This window comes from Solanum pennellii, chromosome 10, assembly GCF_001406875.1.
Source record: "Solanum pennellii chromosome 10, SPENNV200".
Lineage (NCBI taxonomy): Eukaryota > Viridiplantae > Streptophyta > Magnoliopsida > Solanales > Solanaceae > Solanum > Solanum pennellii.
This window is the reverse complement of record NC_028646.1, coordinates 71,856,491-71,884,084: the sequence shown is the minus strand read 5'-3', so window position 1 is coordinate 71,884,084 and position 27,594 is coordinate 71,856,491. Positions and strand designations below refer to the sequence as shown.

The 27,594-nt window shown below is 34.8% G+C and overlaps 1 pseudogene; it reads left to right on the top strand.

Annotated features, from left to right (window-relative positions):
• Positions 1-22,401: 22,401 nt before the first annotated feature.
• On the top strand, positions 22,402-23,538 carry LOC107001567 (annotated as a pseudogene).
• Positions 23,539-27,594: the final 4,056 nt, after the last annotated feature.

Here is a 27,594-nt window from a genome sequence, read left to right as displayed (position 1 = left end):
CGTGAAGCATTGCCGAATGACACTCCTCTTGCAAGTCATCTGACACCCCTGTCACAAAGCTTCTCATTTCGTCTCTAGGGTCGGAAACCAAGGAAGGAGCATATATGGACAATTGAATAAACTTCAAGGAGTAGTCATGCACACCCATACCTCCTTGGCGGAGGTTGATGAACTCCACCACCTTGGCCTCCCTCATCTCTCTAGGGAAAAACTGGTCAAGAATTGCCTTTTTGAAGATCTCCCAAGTCACCGGCCCATCCCTAGGAGACATATTATCCCTCCATTGCACATACCAAGTTTGAGAAACATCTTTTAGTTTGTATGTGGCCAACTTGACCTTCTTACTTTTCAACAACCCCATAGCAAAGAGTATCTTGTATACTTCATCATTAAATTTTTGGGGGCTTCCTCACCTTTATACCCGAAGAAGGTAGGAGGATTTATTCGATTGATGTCCCTTAGACGGGAAGCCATAGTAGAAACTTGTTGATGAAATTGAGTTACAACCTCCCGATTGACTTGGGTCATCGTAGCTTGGTCTTGAACGGTGGCGCCTTGGGCCAATTTGATAAGGGCATACGTATGTCACCATCCATTAAAGGCGGAGGATTGCCCGGAGCTGGGCCATTATTAACATCTTCTTCAAGGGGAGGGATTTGATCACCACAGGGAGGAGCTCTCTCCTTGTCAATCTGTTCTTCAAGGCTCCGTTCCAGATTCCTACGAGTTTTAATTTCCCCTATTACGAAAAATACAAGGTTTAGGTTAAATCATATAACAAGTACACTCTAGAGGCACAACATTGGATTTCAAAGAAAGAGAGTGATTCCTAAGCATCACATAGACTCCTATTCATAAGTGTTGAGTGTTTCACAATTATGAATGCAAACCTACATAGACGTGCTAGAGAGAGAGAGAGACATAAACTCAAAGATATTAAACCTAATGCTCCAATACAAAGTTTTTCACATAAGGGTTTACCCCCTAAACGTAAACGGCGTCTTCTTCCTCTTTGACGACTAAGACTAGCCTCTTAGTCTTACATCATTACATTCATAGGTAGAAAAATACAGAAATATTAAAAATTTTCATCACATATACTTGGAGGTTTACATAGACCTTTACATACACATTATATATTCGTATCGAGTATACATAGACCCTTCGTATAGGAAGGTTACATAGACTTCTACTTTTATTGCACATACATATTTATAAATTAGATCATAGTCTCAAAGATTGTCTCATCTCATCCTATGTAAAAGATCATAGCAACTTGGGCATAGCCTCACATCAATGTAAAGAAGCCACATATAGGCTTATACAAATCATACTCAAATGAAAATAGAATGAACATAACAGTCATAGAAACAAAAATACTCCATAAGGTATATATTGGTATCGCCCTCGAAAAGTGAGGACCTACCCCTTTTATGGTAGAGAATATCCAATTCTTCTTCAAGTTGTCTCAAATGATCCTTCAACGACCGGAACCTAAAATGTTTGGGAAAAAGGGAGAAAAATGGGTTAGTACGCCACATGTACTAAGTATGAGACCATATGCACATTTAAGATCAAAACAGGCTAAAAAGGGACATTTAGTTAAAACATGACATTTTACCATTTAAAAGACTCATGAATAATCAAGCAAGTCATACCAGTCAACCAAACATGCTTACTAACTCAAACAAGTAACATGTATACCAACATACTTGACCCCATAATCTACTACAACCATATCATCAAGGAATAACATCACAAACATGAATAAGATTTAACAATATCATAATAAGCAAAAACAATTACTCATGAATCCTCATCAAGTCAACAAGCGCAATGACCAATCAAATCCCCTAACCTTATTCAATCAAGTAGCCCCAACAAGAAACCATAACCACTCCAACTTCACATAATCAACCTTTAAGGATGCATAATATCATAATTTAGCAATATAATCAAATTACATGCTCCAAAGGATAATAATCCTCAGATAACACTATCCATATTGTATATCAACATATTATCATTATTTAAATCATTGTCCTATACATACTTATTATTGACTTCCTAAAGCTTCCATCATGTCCAACAAGTGCAAGGCATAGGTAGAGTCTAATACCCCTACCTAAGCTAAGTTAAATTCCTCAAGTCACCTTAGTTAGTTTATACTTTGTTACTTCAATTTAGCATAGGGAAAACTTGGCTTAACCGACACAGACCACAAGGCCTAAGTGTGGAATCCGGTGTTGTAAAACCATACACCTATGGAAGGTGGTCTACTGGACAAAGTAAAACTAATCATAAACGTATCTTTCTAGGTGGATCCACTAGCTAGTCTTTCTATGGGGGCAACACAGTTCAAAAACTAAGAGATAGTACATTCCCTCTTTATACCACTTGGAAATTGGTGCCTCCTCTTATGGGAATCTATTGGATGAGTATTCCTCCTTGGGAAGTAAACACCACATGTAGAACTATAGGGATAATCTTCCTCTTTAGGAAGTCATCACCTCCCATTGAAAAGTTCATTCGGTGCTAAGGTAAGTCTGTTTATTGAAATGTCTTTAAGTTTTTATTAATAATCATAACTTAGTTTATGTCATAGGGTCTAGCCCTTGCTTATTCATCATCATAGCTCAATAAGAATTGCATGATTATATTCCTTTCATTACAATACATATCTAATTGAAGTTAACACATTTCATATCACTTCATAATAAGGCACATTTATAACCATCACCATCCTTATATCATGTGCACCTTAATCAACCTCACAACCATAATCAATACTTTTCAATTCAACCTGATACTATCCTATGAATCCTAGATAAGGAATACTCCAACACAACATCATGACTTAATCACAGTTGACCATAAGTTGAAGTAAGGAATAGGAATTACAAAACTTACCAAGTCTCCTCCATAGTTCATCATAAGGGTCTTACCGTCAACAAACCAATTACATCCAAGAATAGGTGTAGTAATATCAATCAATAGTAATTAACACAAGAACTAGGTCAATTGCATCATCACTTTCCGAATTAACATCAATTCATAACCTAGGGTTAGGGTAATTCACCATGAATTAGATTCAATCACAACACTACAATGCCCTATTTAATCCATACATGAATTATAATAGATAAACCAAGTCTAATGATAAATTTATTCTTCAATTCCCATCAATTCATAACCAAGATCAAAGATTTGTGAGATTGGGGAATTGAACATGATAATCATGAAATTGCTTCAATTAGCATCAATTAATCGACAATCTATATTCAATTAGTCATAGGAATCATATTTCATCATCAATTTGAAGTTTAGAAGAAAACCCATTAGAATTGGAAAATCCCATAGAATTGGGTATTTTGAAAAACAACTTCAAAAGGACCTCTTGGGGAAAGGAATTCCAAAAGTGAATAACCCATAACTTATGAAGATTTATCCACGAAACTAAAGTGAATTCAAATAGGGATTGACCTTCTTCTTCATGGTTTACTCTTCTTCAATGGAGGATTTTGGGTAGAGAGAAAGTAGAGAGTAGTGAAAGCTTTTGAGTTTTGATTTGGGAATTTGTGTTTGGAGAGTGATAAATGACTTAAAATTGAAATTAGCCTATATATAATCACCCCCTAAATTACCCAAAATACCCCTAACTTCAATTGGTGTTTTTATGAAGTTTAAATCTCAAAAATACGATTTTACCAAATCAGCGAAGTGGCTCTGCGTCGCGGGGCCACCACGTACTTTTTTACCAAAAATAAATTTCACTTGCATGTATCATGAATTATATTTCATCAATTGTATAAATCTAGGTAAGTATCGAGAGAAATAATAGTCAAGCCTAACTCATGTTTTATCTACCCAAGACTTAAGATCAAATCATGTAAATTACAACATTCAAAATAGACGCTACAAGAACCTAGATCAATTCATACAAAGACTCCTTTACTTTGATCATCAAGGATTAATAACCACAATTATTCCATAATATAAACCTAAGTCAGTAGCTAAAATGATATTTGCATAATCGAAATACTAGCACATTTGTCATAAAGTCGAGACTACAATGAGCATGCTATCTTAGGAATCCATGGGAGGTAGAAGAACATAGGTTAATCAAACCTTGATACACATGGATTACTTATCTAAAATTCATCAATAACATCCAAGTAAGTCAATATATACAATTATCCCTACACAATAGAACCCCACGTTCATGCATAATAGAAGAAAGGTTAAAGTGAACACATAGAGACATAGGCTAGACTTATTCAAATCTTCATATATTGATCCACATGGGCCATTCATAAAAAATTAACCATCAATATACATAATAAAAAGTACACATAACCAATTCAATGTAATAGAATCACAAATCAAACAATAATAAGCCACGATCACAATGCCCACACATAGGCTAAATCGAGTTTGGGAAGGGACATGATTTCATCATGCAATTGGATATAAATCCACGTTAAAACCAATACATTGTCATCAAATTATCATGATTTAGACTTTGAAAACATTTTGAGAAACAACCCATGGCTAGATTGAAGAAGAAGAAGTTTGATCATTAAACCTCTTCGAAAACTTTGAGATTAACTCTCTTATGGAAGGATAACTAGAGATTAAGGATCACCATACCTTTATTCAGAAGAAAACCCATAAAACATGAAGAATAATCCATGCGAATCCAAGCTCCAGGCTGTTCTTAAACTTCACCTTCAATGGAGGTTTCTAGAGAGAATTGGTTTTGGTGGAAAAGTCTAATTTGTGTATAATGGATTTGGAATGAGTTTTTAATGTTTTTATCACTTAAATACACCCAAAAATGATCAAATAAACTACGTAGGACCATGTTAGGACCGAACATACATATTTGTAAAAACATAAAGAATATGGGTTAGTACAACCACTTGTACTAAGACTGGATATATGCACATAATTTATTTGAAAACTATGCTTATGGGACATTTAGTTCAAAACCATTCTAAGTCACTTTCAAAAGCCTTTATGTACAATTAATAACACATGCAAGCCATTGATCCCATATTCATTAAGACAAGTCCATATGTAACACAAGACCAACATAATAATTTAAGTCAAGGAAAATAATTTGAGTCAAGGAAAATAATTTTTTTTATCAATATAAGGTCATATAAACATGAATAATAGTATGTAAAGATCATATAACCAAATCAACGCCAACATAATGTCACAACAACAAAGTATATGCAAGACTTCATATTATCACATCATATAAGATCCTTACTCACAACCATTCCCAAGGATGCAAGTGCAATGACTATGTGAAGTTCCAAAACCCTACCTAGTCAAGTAAACAAGGAAAGAGATCATATGTAATGCCTAACGTCATATCACATAGCATCATAAGTAGTCAGCATCATATATAACAATATAGACCAATAACATGATCATAAGTGATACTAACATCATAAAGGATCATCAACCTGTAAAATAATTATATAACTTAGATTCATATCATTAGTACATAAGAAAAATATCCTAGGACTTCCCTCAAGGCTAACTAGTACAATTTATAGGTAGAGTCACAAACCCCTACCTACACTAAGCATAACCATTAAGTCACCCTAGTTAGTGGTCACTTTATTACTTTCATTTTACTTTAAGGAACAATCTCCTTAACCAACAATAGACCAAGTCAGTTAAACATGGAATCCGATGTCATGAAATCCTCCATCGAGACAAGGTTCTCTACTTGCCAAGGTTGAACCAAAACATAAACATAGAATTCTAGGTGGATCCACTAGCTAGTATTCCTAGGGGACCAACATAGTGAAAGATCTAGGAGACATACTAGATACCCTTTTTATGCAAAATGGCATTGTAATTTCCATCTCATGAGAACCAATGTGAACCTACCTTCCCACATTGGGAAGGGACACCTCTCATAACTAGTTCACTCGGTGCTAAGCTAAAGTCCCTTTTTTCAAATACCATTAAGTCATTCTTAATCAATCACAACTTAATATATGTCATAAGAGACTAACCCCCTTGTATTGAATATCATTTAGCTCATTAGGCAAAGGATGAAACTTTCTGTCATCACAAACAATAATTGGTTAGATTAACATATCAATATCTTATAATCTAAGGCACACAAGAGAAACCATCTCTAAAATTGCATTATAATAGTCTCTTCATGATCTCACATTCAACATCATCATATCATGCCATCATATTCATCAGATCATATATCCTTAATTTAATCACTTATAATGCTTCAATTTCACCACATCATCACCAAATACAATCAATCATTATTGAAGTAGAGAGTTTAAGATCACAAAGTCTTATAAAATAACCTCTAAGAGCTACATCAAGAACCTTACGCTAAATTCATCACAAATATCCAACAACTAACTCATCATCATCATCATCATAATATAGTAAATTGAGTAGTAACATAACCAATTCTAACCACCCTAATTATCTACACGTTCAATTCATATCTAGAGTAGGGATAAAGGGTTTATCATGAAATTTTAAACAAATAGATTCAATTTCAATAATACACGACCCTAGGAAGTCCAAAAATGAAATAGGATTTAAAACAAGTCTAACAATCAATATATTCATCAATTCCCATCAATTCATAAGCAATATCCAAGACTTGGGGAAATTAAGGAAATGACATGATTTCACAATAAAATTCCACTATTGAAATCAATTAATCAACAATCTACACTTAATTAACCTTAGGTGATCACAATTTGTCTGAATTAATCATCAATATAATGTTCAGAAAAAAATCCATTTGTAGAAGGAAACCCTTGGAATTGGGTGATTTAGAAATCAAATTTGAATGGAACTCTTGGGGAAAGGAAACCCAAGAGTGAAGAATCGATACCTTATTGAGACTTAATCCATGAAATTATAGTAGAATCTTTGGGAAATTGGTCTTCTTCTTCAAGCTTCTTGGTTCCTTCAATGGAGGTTTAATAGAGAGAGAAAGTATAGTGAGGTGAGAGCTTTTGGGTTTTTATTTGAGTGAGTTAATGTGAGGTAAAAATTCTTTAAAATAAATATTGAACAATCCATAGAATACCCAAAATACCCCTCGCTTAAGTTGACCTTTTAATGAAGTCAAACTTAAATTTTAAATTTTAGATTTTCATCGGGAAACAAGTCTGCATCGTGAAGCTATTCCCGCAAGCTTTCCTTTATTAATTTTTGAATCACAAGTGTCCGCAAAATTTGCAAGACTTTTGGTCCTCTAGGACCATATCCGTGTTGCGGAGACAGTTCACCTAACCGCATTTTCTTGCTGCCTTAGGAAACTTGTTTTGCCAAGGTTGGAGTTCCTTCAAGGACTCCTAGGGCTGTCCTTGGGGGGTCGAACCTCAATGTTTTCACCCTATATATTTTCTTAAAACTTTTTTTAGTATTTTTACAAGTTTTAGACTTCATTCAATACTTTAGAACCTTCACAAAACCTAAGGACAATTTTCTAGTTCAATTGCACTTGTTTCTGGACGTGTTGGTCATTTCTTGATGTTTTGACTCTAACACTTCCAAACTAGTTTTAATATATTAAATTAGTATTATAAAAATTGTTTGAAGGATTTTTTCATCATGTGAGGCTCTAGACTAAGTCATGAACTTTCGGAGCGTTAAAAGACTTGCAGCCCATGATGCATGCACTACATTTACATTCACACAACCAACCAAGGGAACATCAATTCCAAACTAATAATACCTAATACAACATAAAAGGCATGAAATAGACATACTTATTCTCAAGAAGGAACTAACATATCATATCCACATCATGCTCAACATGAATTCATGGAGCACAAAATGAACATTGACTCAAAGATGCTACAACATGAATCAATACAATGCCGTTTGATAAATTCTAACAAGGTCTACACTTCATCATAAACATACATACAAAGAAATCATGGCAACAAATAATTATGTAAAGACTTTATGCAATAGATACACTATCTCCTCCTTTGGAGTAAGACTACACATGCTTTTCTAAACATCATTCATGGAAAGGACAGCATCACGTCCAACATAAAAAGTCATAAACTATAATAAATCTAAACATTTTCTAAAACATAAAAGAAGCATGTAACACTCTGAAAGTCCAAGACCTAATATAGAGCCTCACATGTTGTTCTAAGGTTTCTAACACTTTTTTAGGACCAAAAACAATGTTTACATGTCATTTAGGAAGTATTAGAGTAAAGCAATCAAGGACCGTGACGTCTGAAAAATAGTGAAAGAAGTGTTAGTGTTCCTTAACCTATTTCATGGGGTTTTAAGAGTCGTAATTAGACAAAATTTAACGGAAAGGTTTAAAAAGATTATTAGAGTGAGATTAGGGTGGAAACTTCTTGGTACGAATCCCCAAGGACAACCCTAAAGGACCCTTGCATTTTGACCCAAATCTGTAAAGTTTTACAGTTGCTACATACGATGCACGCAACGAGGCGTAGCTTGGACGGCGAGGCATCGATTCCTCCATCTTTAGACACTTAGAAAAATTTTATCACTGGTCTAAAAGACCAGTCTTTGAATTTACCTACGGATGTGTAGGACGGGGGGAGGGGGGAGGAGGTAAGCATCGACGGACCTATGGACAGTAGGTCGGGGTCTTGTGGGTAAGGTTTGTAATTTCACTGCCAAGTTTTATGTGAATTCAATTAACTAGTTAATTATTTAGGGGCTTAATTAGGGGTTAAGGTTATGTTAATTAAGTTAATTAAGTAACTAAATGAGATACCCTAAGTCTAACCCAACTTACCACCCCACGATTCCTTAACCCAAATCACCCTACCTTCTCTATAATTTCTCTCTCCCAAAGAAGACTCCACTGAAAGCACGTTCAAAGAGCTCTAGGGCAGCAAGAACATTACTTTTCTCCAAAAATCTTCTAGGATAAAACAAGGTACGGGAACCTTTCACCTTTGGGATTCCTTTCCCCAATGGGTTGTTTCAAAATTTGTTTCAAAAAGATGCATTGCGTATGGATTTATATCTAATTGGAAATTGATCTTTGAAACTGTATTGTTCTTTATTTCTAATGATTATTATGGTCATAATATGATTTATTATCATTCGATATGGTAGTTCTTGATGTTAAACCTAGTATGTGGAGTAGATCATGAATTGACCGAAATTCCCTAAACCCTAGGTTATGAACTCATGTTGAATTGATTACGGTTTATGCGATTTACTTAGTTCTTGTGTTATTTACTATTAAGTTATTTTATTACACCTACTGTTGGATGAAATTGGTTGACTGATGGTAAGACCATGGATGATGGGTTTTGAAGGATAATTGGTAAGACTTTGTGAATTCTAACTTTTACTTCAATTTTGATTGGTTGTACTTGGTGATGAAGTTTAATTGAAGCATGTGTTGTGATAGGATTAAGTAAGTATTGTTATGATTATGCAACTGAAATGACTTGATTATGTGAACTTGTGAGGTTATGTTTAAGATGTAATGATATAAGGTTGGTTATGAATTGCCTTTGTGCCTTATTAGGACATGATGATTATAATGTGTTGATCTCACATATGAGGGTTTTATTGAGAGAATATTATCATTAAATTCCTAATGAGCGAATGAATGTTACTATACAAGGAGTTAGTCTCCTATGACCTAAAAGAAATTATGATTATCAAAAAAGGACTTAAATGCATTCCAAAAGGGACTCTAGCATATCACCTAGTGAACTAGTAGTGAGGAGTGTCTCTTCCCAATGTGGGAAGGTAGGTTCACTATTGTACTCATGAGATGGAAACTTTAACTCAATGTTCATAAAGAGGGTCCGAAGCATATATCCTAGTTGTTGAACCATGTTGGCCCCTTGGAAATACTAGCTAGTGGATCAACCTAGATATTATGTTCATATTTTGGTACTACCTTGGCAAGTAGTAAACCTTCCTTCGTTGTAGGGTTTCATGACAGTCGATTCCACATTTATCTCATGTTGTGTATGTTGTTTAAGGAATGTTTTCTCGAAAGTAAAATAAAGTAATAATGTGAAAACTACTACGGTTACTTAAGGGGTTTGATTAGTCTAGGTAGGGGTATGGGACTGTGCCTATAAATTGCTCTAGTTTGCCTTAAAGGATGTCATAAAAGGTTGATCATATGTCTTTTAAAGTAAATTTTATGCATATTTGAAGTTACATGTTGGTGATCCTATATAATGTTAGTTTAATTTACGAACATGCTACTGGTCTATATTGCTAGGTATGATGATGGCTACTTATTGATAATTTACTATGTGATGTTAGGCATTGCTTGTAATCTCTTGTTTGGTTTACTTGATTCAATAAGGTAATGAGGCTTTACTTAGACATTTCAGTTGCAGACATTGTGGTGGGTTATGAGTGAGGGTCTTGCATATGTTTTAATGTTATGAATCTTATACATTCTTTGTTATTATATCATGATGTTCGAGTTTGTTTGATTCAGTACTTAAATATGCTATGATACATGTTGCCTTGGTTATACTTTATGATGATGTTCTTGTATTGTATATGGTCTTGTCATAAGGAATGTGCGATTAATGGCTTATACGAGTTCTTAGTTGTGCATAAGGCTTTTCAACGTAACTTAGCATGTTTTGAACAAATGTCCCTTTTAGCATAATTTCAAATATTATATGTGCATGTTTTCGTACTTAGTACAATTTTATACTAACCAATGTTCCTATTTTTCTACTATTTTGTATGTTCCGGCCGATGAGATTCTAGAAGGGCCATTTGAAAATTAAATTGGACTCTCATTCTCAAATTTTTATAGGTCCATACCTTCCAAGGATGATGCATGTATCTATCTATTTGATGTTGTTATAGTCTTGGACATTTTGTTAATTCTCTTTCATTTAAAGACTATCATTATATAATCCTATATGTGGATTTTGTTGTAATGAAGTATGGGCTATGCACGAATGTTATACTCATTGAAGATGGTTTAAATGTGAGACATCCTTATTAGACTATCTTTGTATATTGTGTATGTGAACTAAAAGTAGAAGCCAATGTAAGCGTTCTATGTGAGGAGTTTGTGTAAACTCCCTATGTATATATATTATGTGCAAGCGATAGGTCTATGTAGACCTCACTACATAGATGTATACAATTTTTTTTGATTTTTCAGCATTTTAACCTATGAAATGTAAATACGAATGCTATGAGGTTAGTCTTAGTGCTCTCCGATGACGAAGACACCGAATATGTCTAGGGGGTGCTCCCTTGATGTGATTAACTTGGTATAAGATCATGAGGTGGAATATCCTAAGGATCTATGTCTCACTAAACAAACTCTATGTAGATTCTTTCTTCATAATTGTGAAGAACGCCAATGGGATTGGGTTCTGTCCTTATGAAACATGGGAATGTTATAGAGTATTCATCTAGGCGACCCACGGTTCATGAGAAAAACTACCCAATGCATGATATTGAGTTAGAGGCTGTGGTGTTTTCCTGGAAAATAATAAGGCATAACGTGTATGGCGTTCATGATGATGTGTATACTGACCAAAAGAGTCCTCAATATGTGTTTACTCAAAAGGAACTATATCTCCGACAACGACGGTTGTTGGAATTATGGAAAGATTTTACATGATTGTTCTATACCATCCCTCTATGGTCAATGTTGTTGCAGAATCTCTAAGTCTTATGACCATGGATACTGTAACATAGGTGAAAGAATATAAGAAAGACTTAGTGAAGGATGTCATTGATTGTCCCGTTTGCGTGTTACATTTGAAGATTCTCGTAATGGTGGTTTTATGGTCAATCAGAACTTTGAATTTTCTTTTGTGTTTGAGAAGAAGTCTAAGCAACACCTTGATCCATCATTGGAGTTAAAGGAATACGTTCTTGGCAAGCTTAACGAGTCATTCTCACTATGGGGGATGGTATTTTGATGTACTAAGAGAGGTTGTGTGTGCCCAATGTGGATTATTTGAGGAACCAGATCATAGAAGAAGCTCACAGTTCCCGTTATTCAATTCATCCGGGATCTACTAGGATGTAAAATGACCTAAGAGAAGTATTTTGGTACAATGACTAAACACAGGGCATAGAAGAATTTGTGGAAAACTGTCAAAATTACCAACAAATGAAAGTCGAGCACCAAAAGCCGAGTGGCTTACTCCATGAAATACAAGTTGCCACTTAGAAATTGGAAGACATTAATGTAGACTTTGTAATTAGTTTTCCTTGGATACGAAGGCAAAATGACTTTATATGGGTGGTTGTTGATAGGTTGACGAAATCCACTCACTAAATCCCCATTAAGTCTAATTATTCGGAGAAAGTGCAAGAATCTATGACAACGAGATGGTGAGTCTTCATGGGTTCCATTTTCCATCATTTTGGATAGAGGTGTTCAATTTACATCTTACATCTCAATTTTGGAGGTCGTTCTAAAAAGGGTTGGGTACTCAAGTGAAAATAAGAACTGTTTTTCATCGCCAAATAGATGGTCCAGCGGATCTTACTATTCAAACCCTTGAGTATATTCTTAGAGCTTGTGTTATATATTTCAAGGGAATTTGGGATGAAAACTTGCCTGTGGTTGAGTTATGTTACAACAATAGTATGACACCTCTAAAATGACTAGTATGACACCTCTAAAATGACATAGGTGCATCTTGATCCTTACATTTTTTCATGAGGGTCTATGATATTAAATTTATTATAATGTGGTAGTGAGGAAGTGTCTATATTATTAGATGAATATGAAGTCAAAACGTGAAGGGACGATCAGAATGTTCGACGACTAGTCACCTTTGTGCCTTATATATTGTTATGTGCCCATATGTGTGTTTCATGAGCTTATGAGGTCCTTATATGAGTAATTATAGTGTTTTTAGGAAATATGTCAAGTTTCATGACGTTTGGAGGTCAAACGTCCAAGAATGTCCATGACGTTCTAAAGGTCTGCCTAGATACAACCTTGTGTGTCTTAGCATGTTTCGTCTTGTTTTATGTGTTCGTTTTGGGAGAAATTCATATGGGAGGTCCTAAACTCGTATACAATCAAATTTGGGTTGGAAACGTCCGGGTGAAAGTACCCAAGGACAAACCAAGGGGCCTTGAGGAAGGACCTATCTTTGAGCCAAAGGCTTCCAAGACAAGCACCAACCGACTGATGCAATCGCCGGCTAATAGGCTGGTCAACACCCCATCGTTGGTTTCCATTGGTCAATACCTAGCCTAGGGAGCTGAATCTTCCAATGGCCAGTCTCAGTTCCAAATGAGTGCCTGCCAAGATTGTCCTTGTGTGGACAAATTGTCCGTTGGTTGGCAAGTCGTCGATGGCTGTGTCACCTATGCAACTTCACTGCTAAGTGAAGGAATGAATTGGTAAATTCAACCCACGTGCAAAAAATAGTTTGGGCGGTTATTTAGGGGTATTTTAGGTATTTTAAGTTGATATATAAGTCCTAAATACCTAGATGAATTTATTTTTCCAAATAAAAACCCCAAAATCTCTATGAAATTCAATAAAACTCCATTGTAGACAAAACACAAGGAAGAGCTTGGATTGGAGATTTGAGTGGTGATTTTTCATCAATTTAGTGGATTAACATCATTGAAGTATGGTTTTTGATCCATTAAACTCTATTCATCAAGGAGCCCAAAATTCTAAGAGATTTCTAAAGTTTTCTAAAGATCAACTTGTCAAATTTTATGATATATCCATGAGTTCTTATATTAAAGGTTTTGAATCAATATATATTTATGTTAATCAGATAATTTCAACTCAATTAATCTAAGAACCCATGTAATTGACTAACCCTAGTTTTTGACTACTTTACGGTTGACTTGATATTGTCTTAATGTTTATGAATTCTAGTGTAGTTTTCTATATGCTATTGAATGATGTAAGAATTGTATTCAATTTATGTAAAGGTTGTCTTAGATCGATAAATCTATATGGAATTAACCTAGATTCATTGAGTATTATGCATTTTGTGTTGAATTTATGATCATGGTCATGGGTAAGGGCTTTTTGATATCGAATTGGATGATTTAGCTATGGATTGAAGTGCTGAGAATAGATTAGTGGTACACCACCCTAATACTCTTTATTTTATGTAATTTATCTCTTGAATTATGTTGTGATTGGTATGGTCCACTTATGGTGGCGGGGTTATGTGAATGATGTAGCCTTGTCGATGTTAATTTATGTATTATGATGGTTATGGCCTTGTCGGCAACTACTTGATATACTCTAATTATTTGTGTAGTGATTTATGTGAAGTATTATAATATCTATCTACGTGTGAGTAGTGTGAAAGTATGTGTTCTCCTATTGATATTTTTAGGTGATAATGTTAGACTACGACTATGTTCTAATGTGTGTAGTCTTAGAGTTGATGCATTATTATTCTTACTTGACTATATGAATCTATGTTGTTTATATTGATGATTTTATTGTAGTGCATAGGATTACATAAAGATGATAATGCTTATTCCTATGAGCTTCTAGAATGATATGGTATATGTGATAAAGTGAAGTCTTGTAGTGTATTGTGTGGTAGACTTGTGTCTCTTATTTAATACATGTATTAATTTGAATATAAGATGTCTTGAATTAGGATGCTAAATCCTATTAGTCTTGGATTTATGGATGATATGAAACCTTGAATGATGCTAAGAAGGTCCTTTATGTGAAACCTTCAACCTAGTGGTAAGGTTATGAACCTTGAAGTAGAAAGTCGTAACGGTATCCTTCTTATTATGAATGACGGACCAAAGGTTGGTTAGTTTGAACGACATGATATCATCCTTATGATATTCATTGAGCTATCCTCTTCGCCATTGTAAGGCAGCCCTAGGAGACCTCTTTGGTAGGGTGAATGTCATTGAGTTATGAACTAGATATGGAACCCCTTAGCATGATCCTTTAATGTAAATTACTCTATGAGAAAAAAGGCTAGCAACGAGTGAGTATGGTTTGGGAAGTAGCTCTAGTGAAGAATGAGACTAGATTACAAATAAACCCTTCATATTCCTTATCCATGTGCCTACATGGGATGTGGCCGAGTTCTACCATTGGCTAGTAGAACACCCTCACTTGGAGTAGGTTACCACTCCGGATTCCATGCTTTGCTACCATGGTCTATGTCGCTTATTGCCTATTTTCATCATATGGGATACCTACTAGTATTTGAGAAGTTCTATGAAGTTTAGGTGTTGGTATCAGATGCTACCTAGACATTGCACAATAAGCTTTGAAGATGTTTGTGAGAGTTCCTAGGTCTTCTCCAAGACCATAACTTGAATGTCCTTATGGGATGAATGTCTTTTAAATGAACTAATGAATTTAATGACTTACATTAAGGAGCATGTTAAATGAATAAGTACTTATCTTGAGTAGTTAATGGTTGTCTAGTTAAGGTGTGAAGGGGGCATAGGAATGGTCACTTCGTATCTTACCTAGATAAATCTTAAGAATCACTCTAGTGAGGAAAGTTGGTTGATTAAGTAAACATGACCCAATCTTCGGTAGTCTTAAGGATACTTAGGTAATCTTGAAGGGGTCAAGTATAGACATCTCTTCTTGATTTACTTGAGCAAGTCTTTTGGTAACCTTTGTGAGGATAATGTAATATAACATGTATATTGTTGTATTAAATTAGAACGATCTTATCATAGGTAATCTAAAAGATCTCTTATGTGTGTGTGTACGGATTGTATAGGTGGTGGAATCACAACTAAACCAAGTGAACATAGGAATCACGTTTGGTAGGAGAATATCATGTTCATGTATTTGGCGTATTGTAACAGTGTGTATCTCATTATAGGTGGTCTTAAGGATCATTTAGGTGTGACTAGAGATGGTGTATAGGAGTTCTCTCTTGCTCTTACTTAAGTGAGTCTTAGGATAGCCTTTAGTGGGGGAATTACATGCTTTAAATGAATCAATGTGAAGTTTAAGGACTTCACTATAACAGTGAATTAGCTTATTGAAATGTGTTCCTTAAAACGTTAATAAATGGTCAAATGTTATCTTATGTGTCTCTAAGGTGTTAAATATTATTGTTATACTTATATTATTATTTTTTAATCAAAAGATGCATATTTCCAGTAAATATCCATTTTTCATGATTTTTATGTGTTATGTCATACTTAGTACATATGTTTGTACTAGTTCCATGCTTTTATCTATATCTAAAGTGATTCATAGGTGAATGTCAATTTGGGAGCTATGCTTGGATTATAGGACGTTTCAAGCAAGTTGATGTACGTCCTCATTTGACTCGACGACATAAATTGCTTTTATTTCTTTTATTGACCTATTATAATAGACTTAGTAGTACTAATTTCTATTGTATGGGCCGTGCCTCAAGTACTCTTATGTTGAGGTTTTGATGAAATGAGACTCTATTTTCTTACGGATTTTATATTAAAGAGTTTTTGAAAGACTATTCAAATGTTTGTGAAAATAATTATTTAGGCACTACTTTTCAGATATATAATATGCAATGAACGATAAGAAAGGGCTTGTACAAGACCTCCTAGAGGTCAAGTACGTTCTGCCACGATCCAAGAATAACATAACTTCTATGGTATATATGCGGGTCCTAACAAATATTGTATCAGAGCATAGGTTATGAAAGTGGTCTTAGGAATCTAAAAGTCTCATCAAGTCATGTCTAGTAGAGTCTTCACCATTAGTATGAGTCCTGACAGATCAATGGACGATAGGACGATAGAGTTTCCATTCTTTTCTACTCCTATGTCATGCCGTAGAGTAAAAGTTATGAATACTCTTTTTTACGATTTTCCATGTGTAATAGGAGATGAATACGAGGAGGAAACCGGGTAGGAGGGTTGAGGAGAATTATGTGAATGAGGAGTTTCCCCCTCAAGTTGAGCAAGATGAGCAAGTTCCTCAAGGTGGTCAAGGTGATCAAGTCTCTACTCTTGGTGGAGGTAATGATGTTATGTTGGTTCCCCCCGGAAATGACTAATGGGAATATTAGAGAGGCTTTACTTACGTTAGCCCAGGCTTTGACTAACCATGTGAATATGGGTATTGGACGTAGAGTGGATGTTGTGGATAGCACTATGACATCTAAATTGAGAAATTTTATGAGGATGAATCCTCCTATCTTTCATGGATCTAAGGTGGGAGAGGATCCCATATATTGCCTATATGGCATGTATAACGTGTTGAGTGCCATGGGGGTGACTTCTAGGGAGAAGGCGGAGTTAGCTTCGTATCAATTGAGGGAGGTTGCTAAAATGTTGTACGCTCAATGGAAAGATAATAGGCTGGTAGATTCGGGTCCTATTGAGTAGGAAGAATTTAAAGAAACTTTTCTAGGAAAGTACTTTCCCCGTGAGAGGAGAGAGGTGAAGGTATAGGTGATTATCAATCTCAAGCATTGAAATATGAGTGTTGAGGAATACTCTTTGAAGTTTTGTATGTTGTCTAGATATGCTCCATCCCTTGTGTCTAACCCTAGGGATGAGATGAGTAGGTTTGTGACCGGGGTGGCTGACCTAGTGAGACAAGAATATCGTACAGCCATGCTACATGATGAAATGACCATATCTAGACTCATGGTTTATGCACAATCGATAGAGGAGTCTTTAATTGATATGATTGCTAGAAACATGAAATGGAGTTGTTTAAGTGATCAAAGTCAATCAAGGTTCGACAAGAAGGTTTCCAGTTAAGAAGGATCTAGGAGTGATGAGGTGAAATTTGAGAAAAAAGGTGGTTCTCAAGTTTTCAATCCTATATGGAAAAATGGTGGTTCTCAAGTTTTCAATTCTATATGTGCTACTTGTGGAATGAGGCACTATGGGTAATGCCTATTGGGTACCGGGAGTTGTTTTTGATGTGGCAAATTTTTGCACAAAGTGAGGGATTGTTCTACTAGAGGTGGTAAGCAAGTTGCTCGTAATGTTCCGAAAGATTATGCTTCAAAGAAGAGGCATTTCTATGCACTGCAGACTACAAGAGCAAAGTGGATGAGGGTGACGATGATGATGGTAAGTTCTTGTTTTTCCCTCTTTAGTGATATGAGTTCCTTCTATGTGGGGGAGTATGGTTAATGGATTGGCTAGATCGTCATAGAAGCATGTTGCATGTTCATGGTGTTTATGAGTCTCATCGGAATTGAATTTCATTGATTTCTTGCATTGTGAATTTTATGATGTAATGATTAAGTGGTAAAATGTGTTTATATGTATTTATCTTGCATATTAGCATATTTCCATCACCAATTGCCTAAAAGTTGTATGTTTGAAATTTATTGAATAATTTAGTGTGAAGTTTCCTGCTTACTGTATGTTTTTGCAAAAATTGACTCATTTATTTTTGGTCAAAAATGGTTGTAATGAGGTTAGAACTGATGTACATGATCATGATAATGAATATAAAAGTAGTTCATACTATTTGAAATGAAGGATGTGAGTTTATGGCATGATGAGTTGTAGAATTTAGTATACTTCCTTGTTGTGTTCTGACCTCTTGATTGTGTAAAACTGATGTTTATTTTATATATTTGTATTGTATAAGTTGTTATACGGTATGGTCATGAGTTTTTAGCTGAATTTCTACTCTTGGATGTGTTCGGAGAGTTGCAAGTGTCATTCAAGGACGAACATTTTCCAAGTGGTAGAGATTTTGACACCTCTAAAATGACATAGCTGAAGCTAGATCCTAACATGTTTGTCATGAGGTTCTATGGTCTGAAAATTGTTTATAATGTGGTACTGAGGCAGTCTCTAAATTAATAGGTGAATTGGAACTGAAAACGTCAAGGAACGACCAAGACGTTCGACGACTAGTCAACTATGTGCCTCATGTGTTGTTATGTTATTATAAGTGTGTTTCATGAGCTTATGAGATCCTTATATGAGTAATTATAGTTTTTATAGGTATTGTGTCAAGTTGCATGGAGTTTGAAGATCAAACATCCAAGAACGTCCATGACATTCCAAAGGTTTGCCTTGGAATGACCTTGTGTGTCTTAGCATGTTTCTCGAGTTATATGAGTTCATTTTGGGGTGAAATTGATATAGGATGTACTAAACTTGTATATGATCATATTCGGGTTTGAAAGTCTGGGTGGAAGTACCAATGGACTTACCAATGGTCCTTTTGTAAGGACCCATCTTTAAGCCAAAGGTTGTGAAGACCTGCCAATTGACCGAGGCAATCGACGCCCAGTAGGTTGTTCGACGCCCCAACGTACGTTGTTCATTACATAACCTAGGGAAGTCAAGCTCCCAAAGTCCAGTCTCAGTCCCAACAGACGCCAGCCAGGACGGTCTGTTTGTGGACAAACAGTCTGTTGGTTGCCAAATCGTCGATGGGTCTGTCACCAGCGCAACTTCACTATTAGATGAAAGGGGTGAATTGGTAATTCACCCACGTCCAAATAATAGTTTGAGCGGTTACCTATGGGTTGTTTAGGTATTTTAAGTGGATATATAAGTCCTAAATTCCTAGATGAAATCATTCTTTCAAATCACCATCTAATAGTGAGTTGAGAGACATAGATCACTTACCAATCTCCTTTATTTTGATCACCAATGATCAATAATCACAATTCATAAACAATACCACTCCAGGGCTGTAGCTAAAGAGATCATAACCTAAACAAAATCATACTTCAATTGCCCTAGAATCGAGATCATACAAGTGATCCACATTTACAACTAGTAGAAGGTAGATGAAGATAAGTAAATCTCATTCAAATATTCATACCTTTATCGACATGTATAACTCATCAACAATTAACCATCACTACACATAATAGGCAGTATATATAAGAAATTCAACATGCTAGAACCATAACTCAGTAAACATCGAATAAATATCACAATGCCCAAAAATAGGCTAAATCGAGAGTTCAGATGGAACATGGTTCATCATAAAATTGTATTGAAATTCACTTTAAAATCTGTACTTTTTCATGAATTCATCATGAGAAAGATTTTGAAAACGTTTTGATAAAGAACCCATGATTAGATTGGAAGTTGCACAATTTTATCACAATTTCTCTTTGAAAAGCACTGAAGTAGCTCTCTATATGAATGGATATATAAAGATGAAGAATCACAATACATCATCGTAGAAGAAAGCCATGAAAACTTGATGAAGAAACCATCAACATTAAACCTACAAGTTGTTCTTGATCTTAATCTCCAATGATGGTTTCTAGAGAGAGTTTGGTTTGAGAGGGTAGTCTAATTTTGAGAATTGAATTTGGGTGTGAGATTTTGATGTTATAAACCAACATAAAATACCTAAAAATATTCAAATAAACTTCCTAGGGTCAGTTTAAGAAGTAGGGTGAATTTATCATTCACCCCCTTAATGAAATAGTTGACACAAGCTGCATCGACGCTCAGTAGGTCAAACGACAAACCATACTGTTGGACGTCATTTGGGTTTGAGGATACTCAACAATATTGAGCTTTCACCAATATAAGTCATGAACGACGCCTCCCCATCAACGGGGTGTAGGTGCACCTACGAGGCGTCATTCAGGGCTGTCGTTTGACACTGCCAAGGTAGTGCCTTGGCATTGTGTGGGTCCTCTTTGAGGGCCTTTTGCGCGGCCCTTGAGGAGTCGTACCCAGACGTTTCAAACATAAATTAACACATTAACATGTCAAAGACATTCCATACCAGTTTGAGCATCAAAAAACTCTCGCAACACATCCAAACATTCTAGGCACACTCAAGTCACACATACACATCTCAAGGGCGCTAACTTTCGAACGTCTTGTACTTTTGATGTCTAAATTACATCGAATTAATAATACATGCTTTAAAACATTTCATTAACATTTTAAAAAGCTTATAGGTACATGTGAGTGTTTAGACACCCTAAATCATTTTGGGTGTCTTACAATATCCCCTACTTGGGAACTTTCTGTCACATACGGGGAGCACACCCTAGAAGTAACATGGCGTACTTGACCTCTCGAAGGTCTTATTTAAGACAATACTTATAACTAATTGCATTGTCATAGGTAAATTTAGAGGAAAATTAAAAATTTTATTAGCATATCATATGCTAGAACATTACTTCATATATATATAAGATATCACAATACATAGTTAAAGACTCTAGTCTCCCTATAATTACTTCTAATATGCTTAACCATATCATGACATACATTTCTCAACATAACATGCTATTCCACATAGGTTTCATACATAGCCACAAAGGACATCATATCAACATAACCTATCATTTCTCATATTTCACATACCACTACACCATTTTAGGGCTACGGCTACACTAAATATGAGAAATGCTTGAAAAGTGTTGCCTAATGTATTTTTGGGAACACTTTTTAAATGTAGCCTAATTTTTTAACTTTTCACAATGATAATATTGGCAACGCTTAAAAAGGGTACCCTTTAATGATATAGAGTACACTTTATAAGCGATGTCATAGTATGAAATAAATGGCAACAATTATGTATATTTATGGCCACACTTTTAAAGGGTCCTATTTTTATAATTGTAAAAACAACACTTAAGAAGTGTGGCCTAAACTTTTTCACTAAAATATTAGATTCCCTCCAACATTTTCAACTCCCCCTCCCATTTTTTTTGGCCAAAAAAAATTATAAAACATTATTAAAAACTTTTTTATCTGGTAATTGGAAAAAAAATTGGGGCTTAGAACACAACGCTTAAGAGTAGAACACAACGCAGGTTCTTTCCTATACGAAAAGCACATAATTTCTCTTCTCCAAAACATCAAATCGAAAAGTAGAAGGTGAAGATCGAACAGAGGAAGTTGAAGACTGAAGAGAAGAGCTGAAAATCAAAAGAGATGAGTTGATTCTCTTCTCCAAAATCGGAATAGCTGAGTTGAGTTGTGCTAATGCTGACGAACTAGGGATCGATCGAGGAACTGAAGATCGAAGATTTGAAGCTTTAAAGCAATTTCATGAAGCGTAAGTATCAATTTCATACATCTAAAATTCCTTTTCACTCTCTTCTAATCATCTAGTACTAAAAATAGCCAATTAATTGAATTTTAGTTTTGTGTTTAGAAGTAATTTATTAGTTTGGGATTGTTATTGCTGAAATTTCAATCTAGTGGAAGAAATTGAAAATAATTTGAACGTCAAAATTAGCCCTAGGAATATTGAGCTTAACAAAAATTTTCTCTTTAGAGATACAAGTAAATGAAGACATTATTGTAAACATGGGTAAACCTTGGGAGAATTGAAGAGAACTTCTAAACATACCTTTCTTTGCTAATGTGTTTTATACTATGATTATTTTATAAAAATTATTTAGATAGTGGTAGTCTGATTAATTGATTATCAGTCCATTTTCTGCGTAATTTTTGACTTGTTGCTGCTGGTTTACGAAGATGGTGAAAGCTATAAGCCTCAAAGAGATAAAAATGATACTCTTGATCTGGAGAAAATCCCCATTGAAGAAGTGTTTGAACACCTGAGATGTTCGCGAGAGGGTCTGACTTCAGATGAGGGACCTAACAGATTTCAAATCTTTGGACCGTACTAGTTGGAAGAGAAAAAAGAAAGAAAAATACTAAAGTTCCTTGGGCTTATGTGGAATCATCTGTCATGGGTTATGGAGATGGCGGCTATCATGGCCATTGCACTGGCTAATAGAGATGGAAAGCCCCCACATTGGAAAGATTTTGTTAGTATTGTTTGCTTGCTGGTGATCAATTCAACTATCATATTTATTGGAGAAAACAATGTTGGAAATGCTTCAGCAACTCTTATGGCCGGACTTGCTCAAAAATGAAGGTTCTTAGAGATAGGCGCTGGAGTGATCAGCAAGTTGCTATTCTAGTGCCTGGTGATATTATAAGTTTCAAGTTGGGAGAGATTGTTCCTGCTGATGCTTGTCTTCTTGAAGGTGATCCTTTAAAGATTGATCAATCTGCCTTACATGAGAATTTCTTCCCGTGAAAAAGAATCCTGGAGACGATGTTTTCTCTGCATCAACCTGCAAAGAAGTTTACCTTTAAGTTGTTGTCATTGCCACACGAGTTCACACTTTCTTTGACAATACAAACAATGTTGGTCATTTCCAGAATGTGCTAACAGCCATAGGAAACTTTTGCTTCTGCTCCATTGCTATAGTTATGCTGGTTGAGATTACTGTCATGTATCCAATCCAGCACAAGAAGTACAGGGATGGAATTTACAATCTCTTGGTGCTACTTATTGGTGGTATTCCAATTGCTATGCCTAATGTGTTGTCATAAACTATGGCCATTGGATCCCATAGGCTCTCCCAGCAGGATGCCATCACCAAGAGAATGAGTGTTATTGAAGAAATGGCTGGAATGGATGTGTTGTGCAGTGACAAGACAGGTACCTTGACTCTTACAAGTTGAGTGTCGACAGAAGCTTTGTCGAGGAGTTTGTTAAGGGACTAGATAAAGAATATGTGCTCCCCCTCTTTAGTTTTTACACTGTCTTGGTTTGTACTATCACTGCATACTGCTTACAAGTATTTGTTGCTCGTATAATTCCTCCACAACGACTGTTTAGGATAATGGTTGTTGTTGCATTATTACTGGTTTTCCTTGTAGGTTGAAGGGACTGGTGGCTATTCTTAAGGTTCAGCGATGACTATACATTACCATATGGAAGAACAATCCCATAAAGAAATCTCTTTTTTGCAGTTTTACATGGATCCAAGTAAATTTGTAGGTAATAAAAATTCCTTCATATCCCTTTACAAATAGGTATCTCATGTACTTATATCATAGTGTGATTTTTGGTTCACTATTTATCTTTCATAGCTTTGCATGTATGGAAATACAAAGACCAGTACTTCTTTTTACTTTAAAAGCAAATATATGCTACAATATGTAAGTCTATGTTATAGAATTAGGTTTCTAGCTATTGAAGTTGTCAAAGGGAAAAAAAAGTAGTATTGAAGTGTTGTTGTTACTCTACCCCTAAAATACTAAATGTTTCTATCATAGCTTGTGGAACTCCATGCACATTTTAATGTAGCTCTACCTTTAGTTATCTCCATCTATTCAAGCTAATAGTCATTTAAAAGGGGTTGTGATTTCATAGTTCTATATATCTGATCTATGTAACGTTTTTTGATATTCTTCAGTTCAATCAGATATCTTCAGGTTTTACTTTATTACTCTTTAATTCTAAAGCCAAGTTAGTTTTTTCATGTGTATCTGTTATCTTTTCTGTTCTGTTAACATACTGTATAACTCTTGATTATTTATGAGTAAAGGACAATAATATATCTGCAAGTTATATGACTTTGACGTTAGATATTACATCTATGAGATTTAAAAGTGATAATATTATACTATTTTTTCAATTAACAGGCGTATCAATTGATCAATTTTTATGGAAATAAAGGGAGCACCGATCAACATGCATAAGTTTAAATTGTACTTTTCACTCATACCTAAAGAAAAAGTAAACAAGAAAATGCAAATATAGAGGCTGGTGTAGGTTCCTTTGAAGCTCGTGTAAGTATATATTGAAACTTCATTGTGAATAATTCCTTTTGGGGATGTGAGTTTGTTTGTTTTTACCATTATTATTGTTCTGATAGCTTAAATGAAATGATTATAGAATTTGAGCTGGAGAAGATTCATCTATGTTGTATTTGCTTCAATGTTAATCTCTTTGAAGCTCATTGTGAAATCATTTTTTGTGTGTATGAGAATGTTAACTCTATTATGACAATTTCTTTTTGGGATGTGGGTATTTTTTAATTATAAAATTCTTTGTTGTTCTGTTAGTTTTAGTCGCATAGGTATAGAATTTGAGCTAGAATGAGTTCATGTGTCCTATATTCACTTCAGTGCTAATCTCTTCAAAGTTTATTGTGACAATTCATTTTTCGGATTCGGTTTTTTCTATTCTTTTTTTTTGTCCTTCTCTTAGTTTAAATTACATGGGTTTAGAATTTGAGCATGAAAAGTTCTTTTTTTCCTTTACCATTTTTGATGTTCTGATAACTTAAACGACATACTTCTAGAATTTGAGTAGGAAAGTGTTCGTCCATTCAACATTACCTTTAATTTTAATCTCTTCAAAGTTCAGTGTGAAAATCCAGTTTGGGATGTGGGTCTTTTGGATTTTACTATTCTTTGCTTTTTTGTTAGCTCAAGTGGCATAAGTATAGAATTTGAGCTCAAATAAGTTCATGTTATGATGTAGTAATTCAATTGACAGTGGATGTCTTTAGTAAAGTATTGAACTTTGTCTTCTTTTTAATATCTATGATTTGATTCCTTTTATTTGCTTAGTAATGTATTTTTTTCAGTTTAAATCACTTCAAACTTCACTATGAAAATCTCTTTAGGGATGTGGCCTTTTTCTTGCTTCTTATTTCTTGCTATTCTATTAACATAAATGACATATGTGTAAAATTTAGTTGAAATAGGTTGATACATTCACTTTAGTGTTAATCTGTTCTACATTCACCGTGAAATTCCCTTTAGGGATGTAGTTTTTAAATATTTTCTCCCATGTCTTTCCATTCCACAAACTTAAACAACATAGCATAGAATTTGAGTTGGAATAGATTCATGTGTCAGTATTCACTTCATTGTAAATCCATTTGAACTTCCTTGTGAAGATTCCTTTTCCATATATATTTTTATTGATCTTTTCTCTTTTTGGTTGTTCTGTTAGGTTAAACTACATGATATATTGTTCATGATTTGTTAAAGTTCTCCTTTACAACCTTACTACCAGACTTTCTCATTCTATTTTTTTCTTTGCCTATGTTTGTGTGTTAATAAGTTAAAACAAGAATAAGTTTATTTAGAAACTAATCCTATTTGGTTTAAGAGCTCTTGGTTGTATTTATCTTGTCGTCTTATCTTGAATCCTTAGTTTGTGATTAGTCGCTGCTCTATTTAGTTCTTCTTGTTGATTCTTTAGCCTCTACAGGATTTGCTCGAACTTTTTTTTCATCATCAATAATGATGACGTCAAAAAGAGAAGTTTGTTGATGCTAAATGTGATCCTCTTCCACACACTGATGTGTCTACTGAGGTATTTGAGGCACTGCTGCTAGAGTCAATTGAGTCTAATTTGGGTCAGATACAACATTCTTCTGAAAGTTCACATTAAGACAATTTATTTTTGCAAGTTTTTAAATGCCCCTTTTATATTCCCATCTTCTGTTTCGTCTGTTTGCTAATCTTTAGGTAATCAATAAAACTCGCAGTTTTCTTTATGCTCTTGCTCTTTCCTTCTTGTTTTCCTGTTACCAGAAAGCAACCCCAATCCATTACTCTCGTACTAATGGGTTGTTGCTTCGATTTGTCTAATCGTATTTTATTCGGAATGTTGGTGTATATGTTGTTCTCTCTTGTTCTCTAATAGGTCTAGCAAGGATTTGGATGTGTCCCTCACCATGCTCTTGGCTGATTTCTTGTATGAACCTCCATCTTTTTAACCTTTTTTTCTAATTTACATGCATCTTTGGCTTACTCTTGTTGTGATAACTATGCACTTTCTAGTAATAACATGCATTTTGCTTTCTTGATTTTCTTTTGCAGGCTGGGCCTTTGCCTCCAAGTTTATCGGTCGAATCATCATCTACATATGCTTCTAGTGTATCGCCGAGGGTCAGTTAGTTTGTTAGTCTTGGCAGTGATTTACTCCCCCATTTAAGAGTTTATTAGTTTTATAGAAGTAGTGTTTTTACTAAAAAAAACTCTTAAATAAGATTCGAGTGGATACACCATGACAATGGGGCCTTTCCAAAGTGTAATTAGCATGTAAAATTATTTTGAACACTGGTGTGAACAGGCACAATACTTCAGAAGTTAATGTCTTCCAATAGTTTGTTTGAGCTTGATATTATGCCAGCTATTAATTGTTGGTGTGTTGATTTGCCTAAGACCATGATGAAAGCAAAAATAATCTCAGCATCATAACAAAGCAAGTAGCATTGTGTATTTTACTATGTGGATATGTTGTGTGTTATCTCTTCAGATCAAACGCCTGGTTCACCTTCACATTTCTGGTTGCGATGTCGTAGGAACATATAGTTGGAACGAATTTTCAAGATATATCAGGGTGTGTTGGATCTAACCTTGCTTCACCAATTGATGCAAGTAGTGCACAAGCTGTAAGAGGCACAAATCTTCCATATTCTTCGGGGTCAGCTCAAGATTCGGTTCTTCAAAAGGTATTTTGTATTTCAAATTCTCTTTTAATAGTGTCAATATTGTTTTTCTTCTATTTTAGTTTGTGTTCATGGTAATGAAATTCAAAACTTATTTTTACTTGTCTAAGTTTAGTCCACAAATTTATAACAGTTAAGAATGTTTTTGGTTTTGGTTTAAGCACTCGAATCGTTAGTTGAATAACTATTCTTTTAGTATTGTGCAATTGAGTAGACTGTGGCTAACACATTATATTTTATGGCAAATGCAAATGGTGTTCAATTAAAAAATGATGACACTATTTTCTACCTTTAGCTTCTGAATCCAGCTCATTGTAAAGGCTATTGTAGCTGGTCTTTTAATGGTCTGTCAGCACCTTTATGAAGCTATTGCTATTTTATTAATATTGGTGTCTGT